The sequence below is a fragment of the Nothobranchius furzeri genome, chromosome 15, assembly GCF_043380555.1.
Source record: "Nothobranchius furzeri strain GRZ-AD chromosome 15, NfurGRZ-RIMD1, whole genome shotgun sequence".
Taxonomy (NCBI): Eukaryota; Metazoa; Chordata; class Actinopteri; order Cyprinodontiformes; family Nothobranchiidae; genus Nothobranchius; species Nothobranchius furzeri.
The window spans coordinates 32,318,706-32,343,889 of NC_091755.1; the positions used below are offsets into that span (position 1 = coordinate 32,318,706).

The 25,184-nt window shown below is 41.3% G+C and overlaps 1 protein-coding gene across 2 annotated transcripts in view; it reads right to left on the bottom strand.

Annotated features, from left to right (window-relative positions):
* The window catches only part of LOC107390696 (probable G-protein coupled receptor 153), a 43,943-nt gene extending 29,435 nt beyond the window's left edge, over positions 1–14,508 (bottom strand). The window contains exon 1 of one of the 2 annotated variants that reach the window (XM_015967538.3): positions 13,771–14,508. The gene's annotated coding sequence lies outside the window, so the exon portion shown is untranslated. The other variant, XM_070545162.1, reaches the window with a different exon arrangement.
* Positions 14,509–25,184: the final 10,676 nt, after the last annotated feature.

A 25,184-nucleotide genomic window follows, 5' to 3' on the forward strand; every position in this document is an offset into this window, starting at 1 on the left:
TGAAGCAAACATCTTTACTGTGAACTAAATTTACTGTGTATCTTCATTCCTTTTACCGTCCTTTTTCAATTGATTTTTCCTACTGTGAATTTAGAATTTCCGAGGAGAAAGCGAACGCACCATTAGATGATAACAATGGTGGCATAGGAAGCTAACATATCAAGCTAACGTTATCTTAAACAGTTTATTTAACTGCTGGAGCAGATTTAAACGATGATGCCTCACACTTAAATCGGTGTCGCTGGTTTCATCTTCACCCAATCACCCGTCGCATTTAGTAAAGTGAAGCCAAACTTTAGAGCGCGTTCATGTTCTTCTAGTCGGAATTTCGGAGTTCCGAGGAGAAAGCGAACGCACCATTAGTGAAACGGAAGCTAACAAATCAAGCTAACGTTATCTTAAACATTTTATTTACCTACCGGAGCTGCTCTGTTTACAAGTCGCTCGCAGCGACCGATGACATAACGCTCTTGCGCATGCGCAGCTGTCTAGGCAAGTTCTCGATGTGAAGGACGGGTACCGAAATGAGGCACTGTTTCAAATGAAGTGAATCGGTGCTCGGTCCGTACTGTGGAATTCAGTCGGTACCTTAAAAAGTACCGAATTCGGTACCCATCCAGCTTGAAAGGATGAGACCCCCCGTGGAGGGTCAGATGGGAATTTTTCCCTTGAAGAAAAATATACATTTTGCTAAAATTATTTGTTAAAGTTGAAGAGCTGAAAATCAAAAGACTTATCCCTCCCACTGTCTAAATGGGTGACCCCGCAAGGAAAGTTGACCACTGAGCAGGATTGATGGTTTATCCCTTGAGATCCATGTGGCAGCTGTGATGTGGTACTCACTGCTCACCCCTGCCACATGGACCCAAGGGTTAAACCATCAACCCTGCTCAATGATCAACTTTCCTCGCGGGGTCACACCCATTAGGACAGTGGAAGGGTTATTCAAATTTAAATTTAAACAAACAAAAAAGAAGAGTGTCAAATTTTTAAAGAATATGTGAAGAAAAGAACAATTTCATTGTAATGCACTCTAGATAGAAACCAAACTCATCATATTGTTTTCTAAATGAATAAATATTAGTTTTGTATTGTACTTTGGTATGATCATTGAAAAAAGAACATTACTATTTAAATGCCCGTGATGACATTTAGAAATAGCAAACCCAAGTGTTGGAAATAAAACAACAAAACCAAACAGCAAAAGTCAAGCTCTGCTGTGTTTTTGCTTCATGACTATATTGAGCTAATTAAGCCTTTTCAGGCTTTTGTCTTTATCTTTAGCATAAAGTCAGATTTGTTTTGGGACAAACCAGTCAGAAGATCACACTGGTAACTAACTGGGCACCTACTCTTGGGCCTATGGTGATAGCTGTACAATCGTAACAATCCTGCTTAACGCGGAAACAGCTAACCCAGCAGACACTGATGTGAACCAGGGGGTGTACCCCTTTAACAAGCTCCCCACTGTTTGGTTAGATGAATGGGATTATTGCCTGTGTTTACTTTCATTTTCAATAAATTTGCCAGCCGGAGCTCAGCTATAACTTCCCAAGTCATCATGACATCTGCCTCTGTTGCGCCAGGGTGTATACGACAGACCATTACCGCAATATTACTACCAAGCGAGGCGGAACGAATGCTGCAAAATTCGCGCAACGCCATGCCGGCATGGCGCGTTTCTAGACATACCATTGCAGTAATATTACGCCGATTTGCCGGCATGGTGAGTCTTGTAAAAAGGGCTATAGAGAAGCTTTACTGGTAAAAAACTGGAAAAACAAAATGAGAAAATGCTCAAACGTTACATTATTAGACTGATGGATCCATAAAGTACTGTTTCTGTTAAAGCAAAACCGGAAGAATCTGGACAGTTTTCATTGACTTTTACAGAAAAACTGTGACTATCAACAGTAAAACATGGAAGTTGAAGCTGCAACTGCTTGCTCCAATTGTTCCCAAAAGTATTAAAACGGTTGTGAAGCTTCTGAATTTTCTAGTTTGAGTCGTAGGGCCTTGCTTAAGTGTTGCAGGACTTTAGAGCCTATTTGAAAAGTTCCCTTCCAGATTAAAGGCACACTAGCACAATGCTTTTAGCACCCCCTAGAGTCCGTTATTAATTCACTGTCATAAAATCCAAAGTTAAATGCTTCTCCTTGCCGTGTGTTCATCTTTTAATCTAATTGCTTTCTATAGGAGCGGTTCATCACTAAATCAAACAAATCAGCCGTGTTCACGATCTACAACATGCAGGAAGCATGTGCTGGAAGCAGTCTCGAGCGCTAGCGTATGAGCGCCGCTTTACTGTTGATTAATAGGAACCGGTCTGGATACTCTGAAGTTGCAAGTGCAGTATTCTGGCAACAGGGGGTGGTGGGGTCTGAGTGACTTTTCATCACCTTTGTAACGGGTAGTTTTAGCACATACTGGCTCAAGAAAATGATATAAAAATAGGAAGAAGTTGCATGTTATGCCTTTAATCACTCATCAACAAAGTCTAGACTCCATTAATTTTGTTGCCATGAATCAAATTGTTCAATAAATATGAGTAAAAGCTGCTTTCTGGAGTGTTCCTCTCTCAAGAATTATGTAAGATTTTTCAGAAAAAACATAAAAGTGATTTTCTTATCATGTACTGTAATACAGTGTTTCCCAACCCTGGTCCTCAGGGCACACTGGCCTGCATGTTTTCCGTGTCTCTGTTTCAGCACACCGGATTTACATTGCCTCCTCAGGAGGACATCAAGTTCTGCAGATGCCTGTTAATTACTCACTCTTTTAAGTCAGGTGTGTGGCAGCAGGGAAACACTGGTGACTGAAAGGGAAACATGTAAAACATGCAGGACCATGCACCTTGAGGAGCAAGGTTGGGAAACACTGCTGTAATATAATGTAGGAAACACGTCTCTTGTTTTTTGCTATGCCCACCCCCTTGTCCCATTGAGCTCCATGCAATATGAACTGAACGCCGGTCAGCACTAACCAATAGCGTTAGACTACCGCTTATGTACAGACAGTATTCACAGAGCGTGCTCGAGCATTTAAGGACGTACCTTGGTTGATGCAGAGTTGTCGGCCTTTTTTGTGGACAAGTAAGTCTTTAAAATATAAAACACAACATAACATAAGCATGATAATTATAAAACTATGTGTTTTAGCTCTGTTTTGTTGGCTAGAGGAGCGCATTCATGAATGAGAGGCGTTGCTTTTGGCCTAAATACGAAAATGAAAATAGGTCATGATGTGTTACTCTTGTCAGCCACTAGACTGTGACATCAGATAAAAGAAAAATTACAGACAGCTACTTTAACTGGGATGAATTGGCAAACAACTTGCATTTAAAATGAAGGTAAATTCAAATCAAGACCATGTTGGGTCACCTTTGTTTTAATTGCAAAAATAATATTTGCTAATTGCATTTGCATAACTATGTTGCACTTTGTCATTTTCCTTATATGACCTGGCCAGTTATAAAACAACTTATATAAATGTCAAAAGTACCAATAAAAGCCTGACTTGAGCTGGAAATTTAATTTATTACAGTTTTGTGTCTCATACTGGCCGCCAACTGTTGCAGCTTGGTTACGCACCAGTTTAAGGAGTGTGCGTGTGTGCGTGCGTGTGTGTGTGTGTGTGTGTGTGTGTGTGTGTGTGTGTGTGTGTGTGTGTGTGTGTGTGTGTGTGTGTGTGTGTGTGTGTGTGTGTGTGTGTGTGTGTGTGTGTGTGTGTGTGTGTGTGTGTGTGTGTGTGTGAATTTTGGAGCTGTAGAGCAAAAAGTGCAAAGGAATTGACATTTACTAATGCATTATAAATACATGTTTGGCTAACCACACAAAAAAGTCAGTAATAATACATTTTTATGGGCAAGGTCTCAACTTTTAGTTAGCATTTTTGTCATAACATCAGAAGCACAAAGCATAAAAACACAGGCTGAGAAAAGTCATTAATTACCAGCAGAAGCCCCTACCCACTTTATGGCCTAATTACTTAGCTGTCCATCAACTTTATTGTAGGTGGACTCATTTAAATGACCGGTCGATACATTCAATCCCTTTAAGCCTGTTAGTTGCACAACATAGGAGAGACAATCATAATGGATTAAAAATTATTAATGCAGCAAGTAGAGGCCTGTTATACTAAAACAAATGAAAATCAACAATATCACAGCTAATTTACACAACAGCTATAAATGTGTTCTTATCTTATTCCTTTATGAGGCACGCTAATGGTAAACCAGTACCACACTATCACATCCCAGACTCTGATTCAACACTCTTATTGCGTATGTTGCATAGCAACTGCATCAATCTTTAGGATACACTTTTATTTGAAAGGAAAATTAACATAAGACTGCTGAATCTATGTATTTCACTTACTAATACAGATAAAAATGTTAACGCTGACTTTAAACAGTTATCATTTACAATGGATGCTGCTGCATCTTCACTCTAATCTCATTTGTTACATCTAAATCAAACAAAAGATACCCATCAGCTTCCAAAATACCTCTGAATGGATCATTACAATGTAAAAGTGAAGAAAATATTCTCACGTCATTCTCAGTCACCATCATCTCTGCTTCACTATAAACTCTAATATTCTGCTTTTCTTGTCATGAGGCTTGGCGGAGGACCGTAAGGACACCAGAGCACAGTAGGCGGTAGAAAACAGTCTTTATTAGCCTGAAGCAGATGCGAGGAGCAGTTTTACTCGTGGATGGAAGTAACGTGAAACGTGGGTTTAGAGGTTGTGAGGTAGAGGAAGAGGCAGAGGATGAGGGACAAATTTGTCTGTGTTAAAAAGTCTCTTAAATAAAAAAATACAATATCAACACAACTAAATGCACTAACTTGAACCGCATACATGACAGGATACCACAGAACAGCGCTACGCCCTCTGTTGTCCTGGTGGGGATTTGCTTTGCAACACTCCCCAGTGGACGGAGAAGTATGAGGGCAAATTGTCTCCATCCATGCGTGTCTCTCCTCTGTGGAGCTGATGGAGAAGTATAAATTAGGCTTAAGTCATTTCCTGGCCAGCCAAGAGACATGGTCTCTCCAGTGTGTTATGGGTCTTCCTTTAGGTCTCCTCCCGGTTGAACGTGCCTGGAAAACCTCACCAGAGAGGCGTCCAGGAGACATTCAAACCAGATGCCTGAGTCCCCTCAGCTGGTTCCTCTTGATGCGGAGGAGCAGCGGATCTACTCTAAACCCCTCCTGGAGCCTAGACACCCTGATGATAAAACTCATTTCAGCTGCTTGCATCCTTGTCCCTTGTCCTTTCGGTCACTACCCAAAGCTCATGACCATGGATGAGAGTAGGAACGCAGATCAACCAATAAATCAAGAGTTTTGCCTTCCGGCTCACCTCGACTTCAGATATGTAATGAAACGCTCAGAATATTTGATAATTATAGAAATCTTGATACAACAAAATGACTTAGTCTGTTTATAATAACAAGTTAAAATCATTAAGGGGCATTAAAGCTAATTATTTAATTAAAAAATGCTGATTCATAAGGTTTTAATGTTTTCATTATAAGGTTTAAAGGTGCATAAAGTAAGAATGACATCTTGTGGTTATTTCACTGTGAAATTATTACTTACCATACCTTTAAGCTGTTTAAATATGACAAAAAGACTCAATGAAAGCCTGCCAGATATGTTATGTTCTGTGTTCTTATAAGGTAACAACATTATAAATTCAATAGAACAAACTCTCTACAGGGGTCCTCTGGTGTTGTCATAGCAAAGTGTAAAGTTGCAGAAGATGACAACAGGCAGCAAATAAGCAAGTGCATGTACCCAAGGACTCAAACAACAACAATAACATGTTGTGAGCACATGCCCCTTCCGTTTAATCACAGCAGTTCACTAATGCACAGCAGGGTGGCAGAGAAAGTTGGCAGGCTGTTCTCTAACCAGATCCGAGTCCTCGTGTCATCTGAAGTCTCTAAAACAAACCTCTGAAGCTCCACCAGGTCCAGCTCAACAAAACTAAAAACAGAAAACTTTGACTATCTGTTGTTAGGAGCGTTTCTATTTTCTCACACAGAGTTACAAAAACAAGAAAATGACAATCTGAATTCATTGTCTTATGTAGTCAACATGCAAGTAAAACAGGTGATTAGAGGGTGATGCCGAAGTTCAGAACCACACCAAAGCTGCCATCTCCAAAATGTCATAGGCTTCCGTATTTTACAAAACTTTACAATGCTGTCAATTTTGCATTACATAGTAATTTAACCTGGATTCACCTGGATTACTTCAATTCAATTCAATTCAAAAATACTTTATTAATCCCACAGGGAAATTGTTTGCTGTAGTAGCTCAGAATAATAATAATAATAAAGTAATCAAAGAGTTGTTGTATATTACAATGGCTGTTGGCAGGAAGGATCTCCAGTAGCGGTCAGTGTTGCAGCGAAACTGAAGAAGCTTCTGACTGAAGACACTCTTCCGTTGTCGGACAGTCTTGTGAAGAGAATGCTCAGGGTTGTCCATAATTTTCTTGATTCTCTGGAGAATCCTTCTTTGCATTATCTCCTCCAGCGGTTCCACAGTCGTCCCCAGAACAGAACCAGCCTTTTTTATTAGGCTGTTGAGCCTTTTCAGGCCCCTGCTTCTGATGCTGCTACCCCAACAGACAATGGCTGAAGAGATTACAATCTCAACAACAGACTTGTAGAAGATGTGCAGCATCTTGCTACAGACATTGAAGGACCTAAGCATCCTCGAGAAGTGCAGTCTGCTGTGTCCCTTCTTGTAAACGGCTTCGCTGTTCTTTCTCCAGTCCAGTCTGTTGTCCAGGTGAACTCCAAGGTATTTGTATTCCTCAACCACCTCCACTTCTTCTCCCATGATGGAAACAGTGTTTGACTCCACCCTGTTTCTTCTGAAGTCTAAAGTCATCTCCTTTGTTTTGTTCACGTTCAAGATCAGACGATTGTTTCCACACCATGCCACAAAGCGCTCCACCAGCTCTCTGTACTCAGCTTACTGTCCCTCTCTGATACACCCGACAACTGCAGAGTCATCTGAGTATTTCTGTAGATGACAGGTCTCTGATTTGTATTGGAAGTCTGAGGTGTACAGGGTGAAAAAGAATGGTGAGAGTACAGTTCCCTGTGGTGCTCCAATGTTACTGATCACCTGGTTTGATGTGCAGTTCTTCAGCCTCACAAACTGTGGACTGTTTGTCAGGTAGTCTTTAATCCAGGCGATAGTTGAGAGCCCCACCTGTGTGTTCTGGAGTTTCTGGCAAAGTACATCAGGCTGAATTGTGTTAAATGCACTGGAGAAATCAAAGAACATGACCCTCACAGTGCTGCCTGCTATGTGATTATCTAAATATCACAATCAGAGGCAAAGTGTTTCACCTCTGTTGCATCCAGGGTCAAGTCGAGCTGAGCGCTTTTAAACTTTCTGCCTAAAATGATTGTTTTATGTAGAATTATTAGCCGTACAAATGTTTTTTAAACAACTTTTGTGTAATCTGCTATGAAATTGGAGACACTGAAGTTGTTCAGAAGTGTAAAACTTCAGTGAAACATCAGTCCTATAGGGTGCAAATAGCCCAAATTTATTTCAATGGGATCATTTTCATCTGCAGAGTTTTGACCTGAAGATGGAGCTATAATTGTGGTTTTGGGCTGAAATAATAAATTTAAAGAAAGTTGCACTAACGTGCCACACTAAGGATTACACATGTGTACTGCACCATTAGACACTCATCTATACAGGTAATCAGCAAAAAAAGTTAATTTAGGCGTTACTCACTCTTTAATCAAGTTATGTCAACTGGTTCCACTAAACCTAGTATTAGCATAACAGCATATAGAAATGTATACTACTCTTTGCATTCGAGCTAAAAAGTTTAGTGGAACCAGCTGAAATAACTTGGTTGTTTCAGCATTTTATTTTTGGGAGTGTATTCAGATTTAGCTGCAGCTCAAACAGGAATATGTGCTTTCAGAGCAACATTTTAATTAGTTCTGAGATTATTCTTAAAAGGGAATAATAAACCAAATTGAAAGCTGTTGTTTCTGCATCCTGTTGATGTGACTGCGAGCAGGTCAGACTTGTGTTTTGTTCACAGTGACGAATAAAGCTTGCCATTACAGAACAGTAATTTGAGGCACAAGAGTATTCATTCAGCCATGTCTAAAAAAAAGCTTTGGATACACACCGATCACATTTCAGCTTTGTTGGTCCTATTGACTGTCTGCATCCTATGCCAAGTTTTACATCAATATTTTAAGCACAACTTGCAGTTGTAGAGTGAGAGAGCAGAAATTTATTTCAAAAATTAATTTTCAGCAATAGAAATGAGAAACAAACTGCACCACCAACTTGTTTCAATAAATCAGGAACATAAAAGTGAAGTTTCAACCCCTCAAAAACGTAACCTTACAGGCTTTCATGAGTAGCTACCTCAGCATAAGGTGGGGACACAGAAACTTCCATGGATGTTGGCACAAGTCTTCCAAAGAGGATAACAGTACCCTTTATGTCATTAATGCCACATAATGAAATGCTGCTCAAATTAAAGCAGCCCATGTGGTGTTGGTGAGTGAAAAATAGAACAGTGTGAATGCAGAATAACAAGATCATAAAATGACAGAGCCAAATGTGTGACAAACAAAATGTCACACTTGCCCTGCAAAACACTGAGATCTGTTTGGAAGCTTTGTGGTGTAGCAGCAACTGTCATACGCAGGCCACAGTGCTGACGAGCGACAGAGATCGCTGCCTGCTTTCTGACCTATCCCGGTTGTACTCTCTAGCATATTCATTTAGACTTCTTAGGTGATAAATGATTTAAACATATTGTGCAGATTATCTGACACATTAATATGAAAATACACTGTAAAAACTTACTAAAGTATATATAGAAGTATATTTTTCATTAATATCTTTTGTTAGAGGACAGTGAATAGATAGTGGGTTACAGGTTCATGTCCCACTCAAGTCTGTCAGTTTTCACCTGCCTTGCCTGCTGGTCGTGGTCAAAATAGAACCGGTGTTCTGTCCAATCACCATACATTGTTAGATTGGCATAAGAGTATTACAGCGTATGCCTATCTGACAGCAAAAGTTTGTCAGACAGGCATGTGCTGTCAGATCATCATGCACTTTTTTAGAACAACCGTATGACACCCTGACTTGTCAATTTCATGCATTTTAAAGCTTTACTTTCTAAAAGGTTTTGAATTAGAAGGTGTTAAAATAAAAATTAGTGCTACACATTCAACAGTTCATTTTTGTGGATGGTAAAATATTATAGCCTGGCCTGCCAGACTCGTCCAGTTTAATTCTGCAAAGAGAAAGAGTCTGGTAACTCACAGGAAGAGAGGCACATGAGGGGCGGGACTAGGCAGCTCAAAAATAACCAATCAGAAAAAAACTACGGAAATGCCGACTTTACCGTGCGACGCTGTAGTTTTCTAGCTGTAGTAAAAAATGGCGTCTGGCAACAGCGCAAACATCTTTCTTTAGAAGAAAGGCTTTCAGCACTTCTAATTGTTGCGGTTTTAAAGACGAGTCCGAGTCATTTAGAACAGAGGAAAGAGCCGCAGCGAACTTCGCTTCAGTCGCCATGTTTGACAAACTCGGCGTTATGGTGTGTGACGTACGCTACTCAGCGCTGATTGGCTCGGTTATACCGTAAATCCTCTAATACAGGCCCGGGCCTGTATTTGACTCAAGCTCATCAAGCTCCAGGCCTTTATTGGAAGGAGGGCCAGTATTAGAGGCAGGCCTCTATTTCTATTTGAGCAAAATGAACTAATGGTTCGCTGGAGTTTTTGACAATTAAAATTGCGCCCACATTTTCAAAGTTAAACACATTTCTTTTAACAATGGTAGTTCCTGCTTCAGCCCTCTCCCCCCTCCCCCTGCGCAGCAGCCGCAAACTCACTGATGCCCTGCAGCCTCTCGGAGTTCCTGCTGCTCTAAACATTAAAATAATTATTTCATTTTCTGTTCCTCACTTCTGATGTCCTTCAATGGTGTCTGTTTGTTGCAACCACCAGGTACAAAAACTAACTTGTTTTTATTTGACTATTTTTCTGTCCTGCCTGTTTATTATCTTCCTGCATCTCCTCTCAATCCTAAAGAAAAACTGCTGCCTGGGTTCATATATATTCACCTCATGAGTTACCTTTGAACTGCAGTTCTAAAAGATCTACCGACCGCAAAAACAGTGGAGCGCTTGCTGTTTGGCGGCCGTATCAGTGATCAGTGCGTCGGAGGACAAGGTGATGCCCGCAGCGCCCCGCTCCACAGCATGCAGCGAAACGCATCAGGCGCGAATAAAAGACAGAAAACAGGAAATGAACTGACATGAACGATCGCGTGTTAAATTAGTTTTTGAGGTGGCGACACCTGATTGTTACTGTGGCCGTGCTCAGGAGGCAGATCTACCGACCGCGAAAACAGCTGAGCGCTCCCTGCTTGCCGGCCGCATCAGTGATCTGTGCGTCGGAGGACAAGTTGATGTGCCCCGCTCCACAGCAGCGATACACATCAGGCGCAAATAAAAGACAGAAAACATTAAAGGAAATGAACCGACATGAACGATTGCGTGTCAGTACCTACGGTCCGGCACAGCGCGTTGCTGATCACCGAGAATGTGTTCATAAGATAATTCAATAGGGAGCGTGGTTTCACAGACGCGGAAGTGATAGCGTCGGTGAAACGCCGGCTGCTCTAGGAAACCCCCGAGCGTTCGAGCGTCAACGAAGTGACACGGAAATGCCGGGCTTTCCAGAAGTAAGTAAGATAACTTACTATGAGCTGATAGTTCGTTGGATTGATTGGTAGGTTGGAAACTCTGATCATGAATCTGAAGAAACGATGACTGAGCTGGAAAGGCGACTTCCGTTTATAGCCGCGGTTTGTGACGTAGGTGCGACGTGGAGGGAATCCCCGCGAGGGGCATGCTGGGAGTCCCTACTTCGCGGATTTTCACCTATCGCGGCCAGGTCTGGAACGCATCTACCGCGATAAACGAGGGATTACTGTAGTTCATACACTCCCTACTGCTGCTCTCCAGAGTGTTCTGCAGCATAATCAGCACGTTCTCTTTGAACTTGATAGTGTAATGACCTGGCTGAGGTTGTAAGCCAGGTGCATTCTGGGTAATGTGTTATATGTGTTTCCTATCGTTCTGCTAGTTCCTATGTGCTGATTTGCATGTTGTGTGAATGTTATGTAAGCCACAGGGGAGGTGATGTGTGTTCTGTGGAGTGGGTTGAATTAGCATGGTTAACTGACACCGTGACTCTGTGTGGTAGGAGCGTGATAGAGGATCGTGTCTGTAGCGGTACAAAGCGTTGAAGTAAAAGCCTAATAAAGGTCTGCGTGAACCCCTACTGCCTCCTGCTGATTGATTTGGGGACTATAACCCTGCTGCTGGGACGCTGTACTTGCTTGTTACCACATTCCATCCGGCCACTATAAGAGACCGGCCATTATTTACCTCCGCTGACTCCGACACCGGCCAAAATTGGAGACCCGGCCTTTAATTGAATGCCGGCTTATATTAGAGGATTTACGGTAATTCTCAGGGGGTGGGGTTATTTGAATAGGAGAGTTCCCAGACCCTTTCTCTGTGCAGAATTAAACAGAGGAAGAGTCTGGCAGGCCAGGCTAAAAACATTATGAACACAACTGGTAAACGTTTTCCTCGTATTTTGCTGGCTGTACTGATGGCTCCTCAGAACATAGCGGAGGTTTAGATGAATGTGTACATGTGTGCATATGCATAAACTGCATGTATGCTGCTCTGATATGTATGGTACTCTGTCAGAACAGCGGCTGCGCCTAGTGTGTACAGAACCCCCACCTATGGCAGTTAGCCCATGGCTGCCATGGCTAACTTTGTGGCTCATCATCGCTAGCATTTGTGTGCGCATGGATCAATGACTGTTTTGTTGTAAAGCCACTTGGGGGGGATTCTAGAAGGCTCTATATAAACACAGGCCATTAACCATGTAGAGGTTTCATTCATTTGTATACTCAATCAGTTTGCTGGGGTCTCGAGTATGAATGAATGCCGTGAGAGTCGTTTTCTGTGGGGAAAAAAGCTCTGGCGCTCCTGTTTCAAGGGGTAGCGGTTTGTTGGAAGAATGGGGTACAGAAAATGACAGGATTTGGAGTCTTATTCATTAATATTTAAGATATACAAACACCTCTTCTCTGATTGGCTAACAGGTACACAACTCTTCCGCTGTCTTTGTTCACTCTTCTTTTGTGGATAAATTGTATTTTAAAATTGACACATATTACTCTGTTTCCCAATAAATGAGAACTTTAATATCCTACTAAACCAATATCCAAGCATACATATGATGGATAATGCATATTATATTGCTATGTTTCCTGTATAGGAGAGAGTACACCTTGGGTGTGTTTCCCCTCAAATTTGCAGATGACAAAATGGTCATCAACTGGTGGTTTGGGGATCTGGTCAGGATGCCTCCTGGACGCCTCCCCGGGGAGGTGTTTCGGGCATGTCCTGCCGGCAGGAGGCCCCCAGGTCAACCCAGGACACGTTGGAGAGGTTGCATCTCCAATCTGGTCCGGGAACGCCTTGGGGTCCTGCTGGAGGAGCTGGTGGAGGTGGCTGGGGAGAGGACAGTCTGGAGCTCCCTAGTTGAGATGCTGCCCCCGCGACCCCGGACCAGGATAAGCGGAGGAAGACGACGACGACGACAAAATAGTCATCAGCCTCATCCAGGATGATGACAAGTCTCCATGTAGATGGGAGACTATATTTTCCACCATTTACAACAGATTTAGTGGACACATTCATGTTTCTGGGTCCCACCATCATCTAGGATCAGAAATGGCTAACCAACATGGATACAGACATCAAGAATGTCCACCAGGATGTTGAACTTGCTAGTGAACTTTTACTTTATCATAATTGAGTTCATTAATCATGTTCTTATTCACTCAGCAAGCAAACTAGTCAGAAACGGACAGAAATCAAGACTGCAGAGAGGATCACTGGTGCTAACCTGATCTCCATCCAGAACCTTTGGAGTGAGGAAAACAGGTGATGATACCTCTCTCACCCAGGATTCAACCTCCAGATGGTGCACCAAAACCAGGCCATCAGAACCCTGCACAAACAGGCTCAGCACCCATAATGATATAAACTAAATATAATGTAATACCACTGGTTTAAACACACTTCAAACACGTTCCTACTGGCCTCTGTTTGTCCATGTTTCATGCCTCTGTTGTGTTTGTGTGTTTCATTTATAACAGGAGCAAAAGTGAGACAAACTTAGCTGAATAAACCAGATTCTGACTCTAAAAGTGAAATAACGGATGTGAGACTTTTGCAGAATTTGACTTTGCATGTCCCACTTGTAGCCTGTTCTAATTATAGCAGCTCAGGAGGTTTGTTTAATTGTTTATTTTTTTTCCTATGTCAGTTTATTCAGTCGGTATCCATCACTACAGTATCTAGGTTACTTGTTCATTTGATTGGTGCGTGTTCTGTCAATACCTGTCAGCTTTATCAGAATAATCACAGCACACAGGCTACAGTGGGTGGTTTATCTTTTAATATGGCCACATCTGGATCCATTTGATGTGTCAGATATGCAACCAGTAATTATTTCTTATAATTTGAGCTTTTATTGCTGCAGGACACCACCTGTTTAGATGAAACCTTTGTGTTTGTGTTTAATTAACATATATTATAAATTAGCCAGCTACTCACCAGGTATTACCACAATAAGCTGTTTTATCTTACCTTTTTTCCTCCCCACAGGATGTTTAAGCTCCTAGCGGCTTTTTTTTCTCCACAGAATGAAAGACGGCCGTTTCGTCACAGTTCAAGTCCGTGAAAGTGCTTTTCCTACGTTTAAATCCCCAAGCTGTTCACAGGCGACATCAAGTTAAAGGAGTGACCTACAAAAATAAAAGGATGAGCCCCCACACATCTCACCACCACAGCTGTAGTTATACTCCTCTTATCTTGTTGTCCTCTTTTGTTTAATTCACGGGTGGTGAGGGGAAAAGGAGACGCTGTCGGTTTGTTTGAATAGAAAAAGACAAGATGATCCTTCAGGAAGCGCGATAGTCAGAGATAATTAAAGGTAAAAGCCGAAAATCGTCTTTTCTCCTCCGACGCGAGCGACGGATGAGGCATGGTGATTGAGGCGCGCTCCCGACAGCTCCGGCGCGCTCGTGAGTCAGACACAGCGTGGCTGGCTGTGGGAGTGAACCGCAATAAAGAATAATTCATAGAAAGGGGGGTCCTGCTGCGTTGGACCGAGCCAGAGCTGCTCCTGCATGTTTCAGCAGAACCTCAAACGTACTGAATGAAAATCAGATTATTTTTTATAAGATGAATAAAAATCGAGCCAATTTTGCTCTAATTCATGCAAATCTTAAAAGAGAATCCCTAATTATTATTTTTATTTCGAAGTGGATGCTTCTTCTCATGTCTCAACTGCTTTGATGGTCGTTCCTTTCCCGTGTTTGTCTTTAAACGGGTCTTTCATTACTTGTTATGTAAGACTCCTTCCCTGATGTTTCAGATAGAGCTTTCCCCTGCAGTGCTAAGATTGCAACCAGTGAAAATCTGGGGAATAGTTAAAAAAAAAAAAAAAAAAAGCACAGGTCCTTTATGAGGAAAGAAACAGATCAGTCTCTGGTGTCTGGGTTTTTGCCTCCATTTATTTTTTGAATGGTGCAACAAAAAAAGGCCCTCACAGTTTCCTGCTTTTCATTCATCAAAAACAATAGCCAGTGATGCATTCATGTACGCCTGGGAGCAGCCGCAGCCAGGCTGTTGAGGGTGAAATTCCTCTTTAAAATATAGTAAATAGATCTACTTCAGTAATCTGCATTGAATTATCCATGAAAAATAATATCTATTCAATTTATTTTTGCAACCAAAACAATAAATAAACAGAGAAGAGATAGATTTCACTTTTGCTTTGAACGCATATTATTGATAATGGACACTAGGGGGTGCTAAAACCAAGCAAAACTGCCAAGTTTACCTTTACAAGGGAGGTTTTCTCTCCACTGTCGCTACATGCTTACTTAGTATGGGGATTGATGTGAAGTCACCAACACATGAAACTGTGCCAAGACCTAGATGGCATTTTATGAGGAAAACCATTCTATATAGAGGGACTGTTAAGTGGAATACACTAACAGGTTGTGTTAGGGAAATCCAAATCAGAGCTCTTTTAACCCTCCCACTGACCTAATGGGTGTGACCTTATGAGGAAAGTTGACCATTGAGCAGGGTTGATGGTTTATCCCTTGGGTCCATGTGGCAGGGGTGAGCACCACCTCACCCCTGCCACATGGACCTCAAGGGATAAACCATCAATCCTGCTAAATGGTCAACTTTCCTCGCGGGGTCACCCATTAGGACAGTGGGAGGGTTAAGAAGAACATGAAAAAGGCTATTGTACTAAGAGCATTCTGTTTTTGTCTTGTTCTAGCAGTTGTGATAGAACCAGAAGACAGGTATTTTCAGACAGCTCTGCAAGTTAGGGGGGATCTTGTCAATGGTAGTGGTTGGCCACTACAGCTTTTAAAACCAAAAATGTAATAATGTACCATGTTTTAATCATTTGTATTGTTAAATGTATTTTGTATTTTGAAAATGGACCCCAGGAAGATTAGCAACCACTGCAGTGGAAGCTAATGGGGATCCAAATAGCACAATAAACAATACACATCAAGTCAGTGATTCAATGCAATTTGCTGCATTTCCTTAGGATAATGGGTCCAACTGGAATGTGTAGTTTGTAAAGTGGTCTGAGATGACTCTAGTTGTGAATTGGTGCAGTATGAGTAACCTGAATTGAACTGAATTGAATAAAAATATGTGCAAATGTGGACATCTTTTGATTGGGTAAAACAAGCGCTCTCTTTAAAGGACCTACATCAAGCAAACCTCCTTTGGACCATGTTACAATGTCATTTCCTCATCGAAAACCAAACGTCGGCTTGAATCTGTGGTCTTCGGGTCTGCAGCTGGGTATTGCGGAATTCACACGAGAAGAGTCAATTCCAAACATCGTATTTCCAGATTGGAGGAATGGCTCATGAAAAGAGTCGTTTATGTTTTACAAAATATGGCAACTCTATAGTACCAACAGTAATATTTCATCACACATTGTGCCCATCTTTGCTCAGGAAGGTGTAAGATATTTTCATTCAAATCATTTAATTTAAACTGAATTAAAGATCAATTGAGGTTTTCAAATTCGTGTGTTCTGTTTAACACTGAAATAATATCCTGTAGTTGTTTGAGACTTCATTACTATTCAGCTCAGATTATATTCATTTGAATAAAAAAACATGGCATGCACAAAACAGTGTCGTTTAAATGTGGGGGGAACAACTAAATATGGGAGGAATGATACAACCTACTAGCTTGCTTGTTTGAGAAAAAATGCATACATTATTAGTCTGTCAGCTGTTTTTGAAATTCTTTCATTGTAAATTTTTTAAAAATCTCCAATTATCAACTTTTGTTCTGTTTTATTTTGCCTGCCTTTCTAACCAAAGCCAGATACAACTATTTTTTCTTGTAGTAGTTTCAAAATGTGGCAAAATGCAAAGCTTGTTCAAATTTTCTTTACAAATCAGTGTGAGGACTGCTGTGTAGGTTTGGTTTTCGTGCATCAACTAGACGAGTCTGTCATTAAAAGTAGACAAGGGGGGATAACACGGGATGCTAGGTGACCTGGAAGTAAAAAGTAGCAGAAGGCGATTCCACTCTACAGGCGCCATGCTGCCCTCTGCTCTCCCTGTCAGTCTTTAATAACTTTTTAATAACACTGTTCCAATGTGATGTTGCTCAGACAGTTTCCTGTGAACAGGAGTGTGCCCACATGATTAACGATTACCAGCTTTAGCAGAATGAGGGTCTGGTGTAGCTTGAATACGAGGAGGTTCCAGGCCAGACAAAGCATAAACCATTACCTATTCCTCTCAGCAAGGAAAGCCCTGCTGGCTCAATGCCCAGATAAGCTAGTCGAATTGAGGGCTTGTGTCTGCTCTCTGAAGGTGCTCCAGGAGGCAGAAAACCGTTTAGTAAAAAAAAGTAAAAGACTAAAACCGAAGGGCAATATTGACTTTTGAAAACCATTTCTAGTTAGGTTTTTTCTTTATGCAACTTCTGCCAGCGAACCTAACAGAAGAATACCCTAAAACAAACCCTGACAACATTTTTTTTTTTTTTTTTTTGCACAAGCGAGGCTTGGAGATAGCTGCACGCAGTTCAGGTCGATGCATTTTGCCACTTCTGCCAGAAAATGACTGAAGTGACATCCTTGTGTTATTGGCGCTGCAGGGAAAACGCTAAGTCACATAGTGATGAAATGCGGGGCGGGGGAGGCTTAACGCTGCCTCGTTTCATCTATTAGCGTTCCTTCTGAGTCCTTAATGGTTTTTCCTGCCGCACTGGAGGATCGTTTATAAAAGAAGCCTCAAAGTCTCTCTGGGATACAGCAATGAGAGTGCTCCTATTCCCCTGATTTAGATGCAAAAACAAGTGTGAAGTGTGAGATCAGCATTTTGTTCTCGTTCATTATTCATTATTCTCTTGTGGGAAAAGCACTTTAACCTTGCTGGGGTCACTGTCTTTAGTGGACTAAATATAAACTGTAGATGCTCATGGATCACTTTCAGTTGTCTCTCCTATGATACAATTTCAAGGAAACACTATTATTCCCACTTATGAACGTACTTTACAATAGTCTGAAGAGGAAAGTGGAACAGTGTTTTAATAATGCTATCTGTTCTATTTTAAACCTGACCTTCTATACAAGTAACCATGGTTACCGTAATGTCTTTACTTTAAAAAGCAGCTACCGCCAGCTGAAATGCTGCAGACGATGACAGACATTGTTATGGATGACATAAACAGTCTTTTTGAATGTTTTCAGAGATGGGCAGATGATGCTTTCCAATAAGGTTGCTGTTTTCCAGAAGTCCACTCTTGCCATCTGATTTGCATCCTGTCCTCCCAGTATTGTGTCTTCTTTCCATGTGTTCCTCTCCCACAAGATGACTCCAGTCCACTGGGGTTTAAAAATAGACATATCCCTCCAGTGCAAGCTTGGGCCTAACTTTATTTTCACAGGGGAAATGAAAAGCACACACACTACTCGGGCTGCAGGGACAAAAAGAAAAACAGTAACCTTCAAGTTCCAATGACAAAATGGTTTCAGCCGCTATGAAAAAAAGCCGTAAAGGGGGGTAAATGTCCAAATAAAAAGATGTTTACCTTTGTTTTTGCAAGACAGAAACCTTCCTGCCCTTTCTTACAAACATGTTCAAGTTTGAAAAATAAAAATTTAAACAGAAAATATGAAGCAATCCTCCTAAAGTTCTCTTTTTGGTTCTTTTTTAAACACAGATAAGGTTTCTCTTTACCTTGCTGAAGTTTTGTTCGCGGCTGCAAACTTCCTCAGAGCTGACGCTGATGATGGCGTCACTTCCTTCTCCGTTTATCCGCGGGCAGCGGAGGACATTGTCGCCCTCTGCTGCCCGCTCTCCCCTCTCCGATGATGCAGTCCCATGCGCGATCCAACGTGTAAACTCCATCGTCTCTGTTCATGGTCCCACATCCACGTCTCCTTATCTTGATAGCTTCTTTTATCCATCTTTTGTATTTCTGTTGTTCGGTGTTTATGATCCTTGTGTCGTCCCAGTCCATTACATGGTTTTCTGTTGTGCAGTGAACTGTTACAGCCGATTTCTTTATTGTACTTTCTGCTTCTTCTTTTGCTGCTCTTGTGTGTTTTCGACTTGCCTCTTTCTCGCACTCCTTTCTGTGTTCTATTGTTCGTGTGTTGAGTTGGCGTCCGGTTTCTCCTATGTATGTTTTATTGCAGAGTTTGCATGGGATTTCGTAAACAACTCCACATTTAAGTCCAGCTAGTATCTTGTCTTTTGGGTGCACTAGTCTGTTTCTAACTGTTGTGTATGGTTTTGTTGGTGTGTTTATGTTGTGTTGTGCTTTATCTGTAGATTTGACTAGGTGATGGACAAGAAAAACAAACAATGACTATAGAGTGTCAAACTAATAACCCAAACAAAGCGTCAATACAGCAAAACTTACGTGGGGATGCAGTCGGCAATGTGCAGCTGAGGTGAATTTAGGCTAAAGACATAATTTCAATACTTCAAACAGTGTTATCTCCTCTACAAACAAATTGACCCAAGCAGTTTTCTCTGGAAGGGTGTGGCTTATATAAATTCTGTGAGCCAATTAAGGGTCATTGCCATCAGCTGCTCAGCTGGCAGCTACACTGTTCAAGTTCAAGAAATTTAATTAATAGCAAAGTTTATTTATTAAACAGAAGACTTAATGGAATCTTTGCTTATTCAATAACCAAATATACACCATTCTGTGTTTCATTTCAAAGAAGAGTCAGGTTTAAAAAGTTAAGAATTTATTACTAACACTTTAAAGATGACAATTTGAAAATGACAATTTAAAAATGACAATTTATAACAGCTTCGATATTAAAACTTTATATTAAAAGCAACCTGTGTCTGAATGGAAACTCAATAGAAATGCGTGGGTTTGGATGCATGGATGGAATCTCAGAAGATTTCTTTCAGAGAGAGAAACGCGTTCTGGGTGGAAAGTTGTTTTGCAGCTAATTAAGTTGTTGCTTAGAGAGAACAGCATACAGACGCCATCTGTCGGAAGTGTCTACCTCACCCAGTCAGGAGACCCTCTGTTGGATCCGAGATGTCAGGTGGAGATGATGTCCTCCGAGCACGAGGTTGGTAGAGGGACCTCAGTGCGACCAAATCGGTCCTGAGATGTCTTTGGGTCACAATTACTGATGAAACTAGTTGCGTCTCAAAATCAATAACTCTGAAGGAGTTTTGCGTCAGCTGGTTACAGGTGGTGTTTATTTGGAGCGATTCTATCTGCGTGACAGAACAGCTTAGTGAGCCTTCGAGCGGCCGACCCTCATCCTTTGGGGTGACTCTCATCACCACGGAGAGCATCTGGTTGGTTCAAGAACTGGACTTGAAAAGAGGAGTTTTTGGTTTTAAAAAAAACCTCAGAACACGCCCTCTCAGAGATAGGAAGCTTTGGCTATGGAGCAGAGACATGTGAGAGCAAGTTAACTTTACCCTGGTTCAGCCCCCTCTGCATGGTGTGTACACGTGCAAATGACCTTCTTCACACTGTTAAACATTACTGATTATCATAAATAATAATTATTAACCAAAGAATAATAAGTCATTTCAGTAATTAAATACATTTATAATGAACCATGATGATTATTTATGATGATTATTATGAACCTTGTAATAAACAGTAAAAAGAGTTTATGAAAATTATTATTTTAAATCTTGAAGTGTCCTTCATCTTGTGGAGGAACAGCAGACAGATAAAACCAGTCAGATTAAAGATGGGTTTCAGCAGACTTTATGTCTGCCATGATGGATAATCTGTGGGACAGAAGTTCAGCCAGGACAGCGTGACCTAGCTGGGGAAGTGTGACCTTTGGGTCACAAAATGAGGCCATTCATGTCGCTACAACTACTATATCTATGGTTTTTTGGGTCGGTGTTTTTGTGAATAGGGATGTGACGTCATGTGAGATGAGTATGTCGTTATCTTCTATAGAGCTCCGGACCCCACGTGACTCTCAGTTAGTAGACGCCATATTGGCAGGAAAAAAAGGTAAACAAACACGGATCGTAAACATGAACATGAACGGGATCGGCTTGGATTTTACTTCGTTGGAGTTTACTTCACACTTTAAAACCGAAGAAATCGTTTTATATAGTCAGAAATTAAATAGACTAAACATCTCCGACCCTTACCATGCCCCTGGGATACTTTTGAAAAATGCCAGAAGCTGTCGGAGCGGACTTCTTACTGGACCTGGTCGGGGAACCCCTTGGGATTTCCCCGGAGGAGCTGGCCCAAGTGGCTGGGGAGAGGGAAGTCTGGGCATCTCGACGCTACTGCCCCCGCAACCCGACTCCGGATAAGCGGATGAAAATGGATGGATGGACAAATAACAGATTTACACGTAAGTAGTTTAAATAGAGTGCTGTGCTGTTTGAATGTATAAACTGAACGCCAAGAGAAATCACTAGTCTGATTTTTTTCCGTGAAAAAAAAAAAACATATACATGTCAGGCAGGAGCGTCTCAGGATCTGTCTGAGATCTGTCCCGGTGAGAGACAGATAATAGCATTCCAAAGTGCTTTTTATGTGTGATCTGACAATTGATCAACCATTGCTTAAAAATTAAATACAGCTTAGCCGGTTAATTGCTGTGATCATAAAACACGTAAACGGCAGCACGCAGAACTCACGAGGCAACGTTTTACGTGATGTTTACTTGTTGCTATGAGTAATAAGACAGAAAAAGCCACGCCAAAATAAGTTTAGGAAGCCCACTAAGAATCGTAATAAAAGCATTTAAAATAAATACCATACACAGTTGAGGAAACGTTGGTTTAAGTACCTGATATGAAGTGGTCTCTGCATAAGCGAAAACCTTTACTCTCGGGATCCCACAGCTTCATTTCAGCCCGGTCACTAGTGCGTTTTATTACAATCATCCAACGTTTGCCGCGTTCCGGATCTTGGGGAATCCTGTAGATGGCTCATCCCTTATGTCGTCCGCGTCTGTTCTGCATCCTGGGGCAGAACTGGAATCTACCATATTTCCCGTTTGATTGAGTTTTCTGACAATAACAAATAGTCCAGCTGCGGGCTTCTGCATGCCAATATGGCGCCGTTTCAATTTGAACTGTTGCATGCCGGGAGAAGTGACGTCAACTCCCGGAGCTCTATTGTAGTCTTTCTCAGTTCTTTTGCCAGTTCTATGGTATTTTTGCAGTGTTGATCTGTGATACCTAATAATGGGCTGATGATTTTGCTGATTTCTTTTGCCATGTTGTATGTTGGTGTATCTATGCTGTTTACTATTGGACTAAGTGGGGTGTTTTGTTTGTGTTTTTTTGGAGTTCCATATTTTCTTGGTATTATGTTTTCTGTAGGGATTCAGAGATTGTACAGTTTTTCTGTTATTTTGCCTTTTTCTTGTAGTGGCTTCAGTAAATTGTTCATGTTTTTCTTAATGTTTTCTGTTGGGTCTTTTTAAAGTATTTTGTATGTATTTTTGTCCTCTAGCATCTGTTGCATATTTTTCTTTGTCCATTACCACTGTGGTTCTTCCTTTGTCTACCAGTAGAATAATTATCTGTTCATTTTTGGATAAAGCTGTCATGGCTGATTGTTCTTCTTTTGTAATATTGCTGTGTTGAATTTTGCTGTTCTTTAATATCCCAACATTATTTCTGATTTCTGCTTTCTTTCCCTCATCTGTGATCTGTTGACATGCTAGTTTTGTTGCTACAATAAATTCATCATGTGGTATTTCTTTTGGTGTGACTGCAACGTTTAAACCTTTTTTAATGTGCTTTCTTCTGCTTCTGTTAGTTCGTATTGTGACAGGTTACATACCCATGAGCTTTGTGTGGTGTCATCTTGTATTTCTTTTCTCTTTTTCTTGTTGATGAGTTTGTTTAACTTCTTTATGTGTCTTTCTTTTACTTTTATGAACTCTTTTTCCTGTTTTTCCATCATGTGCCTTTTGATTTGTTCCTCCGTTTTTTCATCTAGTTTGTAATTCCTTTTTAAGTCCAGGTGTTTTCTTTCCAGTTCGTTATCCACTTGCTTCTGTTTGGTTGCAACGTTTCTTATCCTTTCTTTGAGTAGTGCTCTCTGTGTTCTTTCCATTATGTTCTGTGCTGTCTTGGTCCGGATCTGTGTTTTCAGCTGTAGGCTTGTTGGTGTGATGTTTTCATCCCAGCATCTTAAATTGAAACAAAGGTGGTTCCTAAGACGTGCGCGTTTTTGGTGTAATCGTTCCAAACGGCGGAAGTCCTTTGTTCCTTGTTGTCCATATTTTTCTTTAAACATGTTTTGTACGTTCTTGCTGTGTTTGTCTTCAAATTCCATTTTTGGTTCTTTTTTAAAACACAGATAAGTTTTCTCTTTACCTTGCTGACATTTCGTTTGCGGCTGCAAACATCCTCAGAGTGGACACTGATGGTGGCGTCACTTCCTACTCCGTTTATTCGCGGGCAGCAGAGGACGTTGTCGCCCTCTGCTGCCCACTCTCCCCTAAAGGATCATAGAAATTTTGTATGGTAGGACACTAATCATGTTTTAGTCTCCGCATGGTGACATGGATGTTAAAGGGGACACATTATGCAGAATTCTCATTTTCCATCATTTTGTGCTGCACTGTGGGTCTCTACCATTGACTAGTACACATGTAATATACAAACCCTTTGCCCGGTCACCCGCAGATTTCTGGAGAGCTGATTTGAAGCCCGATGGGCGATTCCCACCACCGCCACCCCCCTTAGAGGTGTGATGACGTAAACCTTTTTTTAAACCAGGCTGTGAACCTGTTCACTTCTGCTGAAAAGTTAACATTTTTAACAGAGGAGTCAACGGGAACTTGCTCCTTTCTGGATCAAGCTTCTAGTGGATGAGAAGAAGACTGCATTTTTTGTCAGTTCGGCATTATCTTCAATGTTGGCAGTCGGAGTTTGCCCCTTGGTCTCCACTGCCTCTGCTAACACTCCAAACATGAATAAAACCCAACCATCCATTTTCTGTCAGCATTTGGTTTTAGGAGCTATGTGCCTAAAATGAGCCGTTTCAAAACTTCCGTGTTTGTGACATCACAAAACAGGGAATTGACCAGAGAACCACCTCTCACAAGCCATATGCAGCTTTTTTCTTTACCTAAATCTTTTGTTTTCTTATTTTGAACTCAAATTTGTAATAATCTTTCATCTGTTTGATTTTTATTTATTTTATGACTTAATTTTTTCTGATATTAATCTATTTCTGTTTTGAGATCATTATGATTTAATGACTTTATTTTGTTTTGATCTATGTGAAGCATGTGATTCTATGTCTGTGATAAGTGCTATAGAAATAAAATTTTCTTACTTACTCTTTCATCTATTTCAAGCTCCTCCCAGATACCGGAGCTTCTCAGCTTATAGCAGCCTATCCGGGGATGGGCGGACATGGCCAGGTCCAGTTTGTTTTCTTAAAATGACAGAGCCCTGAAACGAATCATTCTGGAAGGTACTGAAAATCTCAAGAAGAAAGCTGCTGAAATTGCATCATTTGAAAGGGATTTAGTGCAAAAACATGTTTAGTCGACCAGACCAGAAAATAATTAAAACTTAAGAAATATTGGTCATGTCTCCTTTAATGTTTCACTTGCACAATTAATTATTCACATTTCACCTTTTGCTAACATGTACAAAACCATCAAATGACTGGTATTTACTTTTTCTTTTTAAATTTCCAGTTCAGTTTGTTATCAGCGATCTTTATTCTTCATCTGTAAACAAAGAGGGCGAGGCGGGTAGATGGTGAGATAGAGGAGGAGAATTAGACTGAATGAGCAAGAAAGCTAGCCTGGCAAGCCAGACTAAATAAATGTATTATTTAGTCTGGCCACGCTCCATTGACAGCTCTCGGTTGTGGGGCGGGTTCTACCGTTGTCTTTCAAATGATCTCCGCATTCCACTGGACAAAGAATGTGACATACTCTTGTTTCACTCTGTTGCATCATCCCACCCACCAGGCATATAGAGTGCCCTGATTGGCCCACAAAGCGGATAAAGCTCTGTGATTTGTTCACTAAGCAGATAGAGCACTATGATTGGCCCACCATTATGGACCAATCACAGCTCTTTATGTGTTTGAAACCCCTCTAGAGAGCTGTGATTGGCCAGCCAGAGTCCTGGTATGAGCTGCTGAGGTTCCAATAGAGCATGCCTAGACCATTCTTTGCAAAGCAAGAATTTGGTCTAGTTCACTAGGCTACAAGAAAGTGACATTGCAAAGAGAGTTGAGTCGGATAAGAATATGACACAGGCTGAAGTCAGAGTGTGACAGACATGCAGAGGAGGAGGAGAGTGCTGAGGAAGGAGGGGGCAAGGGTGTTGGAGAGATGCTGGATGAGTCAAAACCCCTGAGCTCCTGTGAGTTCTCTGTGAAAGACATAGTGCTGAAAAGATGGATAACATGGGCCCTCTCTGCCAAGACACGCCAACGACAATGACATAATTATCATGGAACAAGCAAAACACGCAGCCAAAGCCTCG